This window comes from Pseudophryne corroboree, chromosome 10 (genome assembly GCF_028390025.1).
Source record: "Pseudophryne corroboree isolate aPseCor3 chromosome 10, aPseCor3.hap2, whole genome shotgun sequence".
Lineage (NCBI taxonomy): Eukaryota > Metazoa > Chordata > Amphibia > Anura > Myobatrachidae > Pseudophryne > Pseudophryne corroboree.
The window spans coordinates 276172658-276177854 of record NC_086453.1 but is presented as its reverse complement, the minus strand read 5'-3'; the positions used below and the strand labels follow the sequence as shown (position 1 = coordinate 276177854).

At 32.6% G+C, this 5197-nt stretch overlaps 1 long non-coding RNA gene across 1 annotated transcript; it reads right to left on the bottom strand.

The window, feature by feature from the left end:
• Positions 1–14: 14 nt before the first annotated feature.
• LOC134965521 (uncharacterized) lies at positions 15–4686 on the bottom strand. The gene is made up of 5 exons (XR_010188420.1): positions 4555–4686; positions 4361–4427; positions 3403–3482; positions 887–979; positions 15–114 (listed from the first exon to the last, which is right to left on the bottom strand). It is a non-coding gene; the product is annotated as an uncharacterized LOC134965521 (long non-coding RNA).
• Between the last annotated feature and the right edge of the window lie 511 nt (positions 4687–5197).

Here is a 5197-nt window from a genome sequence, read left to right as displayed (position 1 = left end):
AGTTTAGACATCACAAGAGTGGAGTATAAGCAAAATGCTGGCATGTAGCATACAAATATCTTTGTTTTATGTAGAGGACCAGAGCTCTGGAAACACACATGTAGACAAAGTTGCCTGAAATATAAAAGGAAAACAAATAAAAAAAGAGTAAAGACATAAGGAAGAAGAGTGTTAAACAGGATATAATAAACTTTTAAATATATGTAGATATTTTCAAGTTATTTGGACAGAAATCTGTCCCTGAAGAAGGGGATTTTTAACAAAACATGTAGGCAATAAAGGGACACTTTTTGCATCATTGAATACGGCAGTGTGAGTGCAGCCGATTACCTTTCATCTACATAGTCATCTTATGCCAAGCTGACGAGGAGGTCACTGCAGCATATTGTATTTATTGTTTGGAGCACAGTACAAACTGACACTATATATATATATATATATATATATATATATATATATATATACATACATCAAACATCGGCACCGCAGACTAATAAATTAAACTCAGACATACGGCATTGCTTTGTCCAAGAAATGCATTCTTTCAGAATGTATTTTATTAGTCAGTAGTGCTTCCATTGAATGGTGATTTTTGCAATATTTTGGGGTTGTTTGGACATGATAATTTTGTCTGTGCCGTGAAACATAATTTATGATGGAACCCATTACTATAGTGCTTGTATATCTTTAACTTAACCATTGCTAATACAAATGATGGAAAAATCTTCGGTGCACTACTGATCTAGAGTCACAATGAGAAATATATATTGTAATATTTTATTATAATTAGGGTTGTTACCTTTAAACCTTGCATTTCTTTTAAAATGAAGACTACAGTTAAAGATAAGGTGGACAAAAGTATGGAAATTAACTTTCAAGAACTTACCTGTTTTACTTCATTTTTAGATATGTCACAAACGGTCTTGCGAGCCAGGGTGAAGGAACTGAAGACAGAGGGATACAGAGTCATCCATGTGTCCTGTTTGAAAAGACAAATCGATAATAGGAATATACTTTCTGAGATACTTCAAGTCGTGCATTCCTGAAAATGTTCTAAATTTATTTTGTTTTGTTTTGGTTTGTTCATGTTGGTGGGGTTCACATACTAATATGTTCAAGATAAAAATAGAGAAAATATATGTACAGACACATATTCCATATTACAGTGATTGTTCATGCATATATATATAATTTATATTCTAATAATATCCCAAAAAAATTATTGCAAGTTTTGTATTGTTAATAATTTGCATTTGCTTAACAATGCATTTATATATTCAAAAAATATATACAAAAGATTTGCGCTCTAAAATACACACACTATATGTAGTTGGATTCAGGCGGCTGCTCACCAGTTGTGGGCGGGCTGCCCCAACAATGGATCAAAGTGAGTGTGAAAAAAGAAAGAGTGGGAGCGCAGAATGAATCCAATATATTGTTTTATTTAAAATATTAATATGTCATCCACATAAAAATGCAGTACATGAACTAGCCTCAGAAAAAACAATTGATATTATATAAATGTAAACGAGACTGCCATATCTCCTGAACAAATATGAATAAAAAACCTTTAATAAACCCTAGTTAGGGCTGCATTAATGCTTCATGAAAATCAGCCGTGCGTCCACGAGCTGAAATGATTGTAAAAAGGAGACTGCTAAAAAGTGCCTCTGTTATAAGTCACTGTCCTCCTTATACACAATAGAATCTCATTGGTAGAGAGTGTCCCAGTACTGGACTTGCGGACAACCGTGCTGTAGTATTCTGTGGCAAATGGATAGTGATGGTCAAATTCTATTTGTGGTATATCACCTGATGTAGAAGCCTCTCCGTCAAAGGCGCTGTACTGAGCCGGGTTTGCTGGGGCTCTGTGCAGTGAACGTACAGCTGGTCTCGTCACCGGTGTACCATCCAGATGAACACGGTAGTTTAATTCTGCTGAAGGATGCTGTACCAGTCTGGATATGCAACAGTGTAAAAATACTGGAGCAGCAGATTCTCCGTCCGCTGGTGTAAAAATCCGTATTAATTGCGGCTACGGTCCACTCGATGCATGCGGCTCACAGGGTGTCAGGAGAATATAGCAGTCCAAATGAGGTCCTTCAAAGGAGTACCTTTGAAATGAAATAAAATTCATTTCCTTCTGATGAAACGGCCAGCGTTGTGGGACGAGAAACGCGTTAAGGTACTCCTTTGAAGTACCTCATTTGGACTGCTATATTCTCTTAACACCCTGTGACCCGCATGCATCCAGTGGACCGTAGCCGCAATTAATACAGATTTTTCCACCAGCGGACGGAGAATCTGCTGCTCCAGTATTTTTACACTGTTGCATATCCAGACTGGTACAGCATCCTTCAGCAGAATTAAACTACCGTGTTCATCTGGATGGTACACCGGTGACGAGACCAGCTGTACGTTCACTGCACAGAGCCCCAGCAAACCCGGCTCAGTACAGCGCCTTTGACGGAGAGGCTTCTACATCAGGTGATATACCACAAATAGAATTTGACCATCACTATCCATTTGCCACATAATACTACAGCACGGTTGTCCGCAAGTCCAGTACTGGGACACTCTCTACCAATGAGATTCTATTGTGTATAAGGAGGACAGTGACTTATAACAGAGGCACTTTTTAGCAGTCTCCTTTTTACAATCATTTCAGCTCGTGGACGCACGGCTGATTTTCATGAAGCATTAATGCAGCCCTAACTAGGGTTTATTAAAGGATTTTTATTCATATTTGTTCAGGAGATATGGCAGTCTCGTTTACATTTATATAATATCAATTGTTTTTTCTTAGGCTAGTTCATGTACTGCATTTTTATGTGGATGACATATTAATATTTTAAATAAAATAATATATTGGATTCATTCTGCGCTCCCACTATTTATATATTCTAATTGTATTTGCAATAATATTTGAATAGATTACCAATCGGAACATATTTGTGTGTTTAATGTACACATTACACAAATTTGCTTCCAAACTCGCAAAATAGTAAATTTTTAATATTGATATATAAAAAATTGGAATTGGAAATTAAAATTATGAAGGTAAGGATGGGATCAGATTAGCAAATATATATGGTTCTTTGATGGCGTAAACCATCTAGCCAATTGACGCTATCATCATTTCCCATGTTTCCCTCAAAGACATACACGCGTATGTATTTCCCACATATTGCGTCATTTAAGTTTTAGGGTGCTGTAAGTATGAGGAATAATAATAAAAACAATAAGCTAACATAGTATTTTCAATGAATAAAACTTTTATTTTCTAAAGGGTGAACTTTGAACAGGTTAACATATTATAACTGGTAATAGATTTATAAATAAATCTTGAAAAAAATATATTGTATATGTTTCTATAATAAAGATTAATAAGAATAATATCACCGCATCAGATTATGTTATGTAGGATCAAGATGGTTTTCATATTCTTTGTTGTGGATTCATTGTGGATCAAGTTTCTTTTCCTGTATTGAAAAAAAAATAGTCATACACTGTGTGCACAAACAATGATGATTCAATAAAAAAATTTAAAAAAGGAATTTTTTTTACGTGTTTTCTATATAATAATATAAAAACAAAAAAAAAATTTTTTTTCATATTTGTTAATCTAAGAGTAATTTTTTTTTAGTTTACATTAAGGGTAAAAATCTGTCAACTTTAATACCCAAACATTGAGAGATATTACACAGTTTTATTAGTATTGTATAATTTTATTATTGTACTATATTTTGGTAAATATACACAGTTTCTGAAGAAGATGTGGAAATACTATTGCCATCCTAATCTGACAGTGTTTATATTAATGATGGATAAAAATTACGAACATTTGATTTTGGTTATTGTTTAAAATAATTCAATAGGAAAATGTTAAATATATTGCTGTCATAACAATATAGTTAAATATGATATTTTTTCAAATAAATATATTCAGTTGAATAATATTTTATTGTTATGTAATATTAACAATAGAGAGTGGATCCATACTAGGCATTTCCAAAGTTAGAGATATGGTCCTGTGTAGTAATATATATATTAGTGTATAGGTAAAGCAAATATGTTCATTTTAGATATGTTAATATTTTTAAAGGTACATGATTCCAGGATTCATGTTAGAAGTACAATTTAGTTTAGAATTATAATTAAATAAAAAAAAAGGAATGAATCTAAAAATGAAGATATGGATATCAGACATTTCAAAGGTCATAACAGTTAACAAGATTATGTAAGAAATAAATTAAAAATATTATTTAATGTATGTAATATGTTTTGTTAAGAGCTGATTAAAGTACGTAAACAGGCTAAATATAAAAATGATAAAAACTGTTTCAATAGGTATAGTTACCGCAAAACCAAATAATGAGGAGTCCTAATCAGCGGATTGCAGTTGATTGGAAGGGCAAACAAGATAACTAGTTTAGGTGAAAAAAAAATATAATTAACAATGTCAAGATTAAACTATTACATTAGAACAGATGATTAAGGTACATAAATAGAAGACAAATTATCTACATCAAATTGTTTTAAAATGCATATTACCTGGAAAGTAATAAGGAGAAAAAATCTTCTTTGGCTTGCAGATGATGATTGGGAGGTCAGAACAGTAAACTAATTTAAAAAAATTGAGTAAATATATTAGCAATGCAGAAAAGTTAGCAAATGTTTAGAATAGTTGATATGCACTTTGAAATTGTATACAATTTAGAGAGCAATATTAAGGGGGGTACTCATGGAGAGATCCATGGCTAAAATCTAATCAATCTGACTAGATTGATTAGATTTTCTGCACATATCACTCGTGTGTAGCCCCCTCTGCGATAGCGATGCGCGGTGACGAACATCGCTATCGCTGCTGCTAGATTGAGCCTGCATGCAGACCATTACAGTTACATCAATTTAGAGTTAGTGTCTACTATACTATATTGACATTTGTGTGCTAATAAATTCTTTATAATTTAAAAAAATAATCAAATTTAAGGGAAGGGGGTATTGCTTGTTTGAGAAATGAGGTGTAACAATGTAAGATTGTTATTAACCAATCATAATATTTAGTATGTTACATGCACAAGAAAACATTAATAATTTAATTAATACCTATCACTGTTTTGCATTTTTACAGTTTATACATAAATTAGAATTTATCTCATTGTGTTAAAAACAGTTATTTCATAAGGATAAGGCC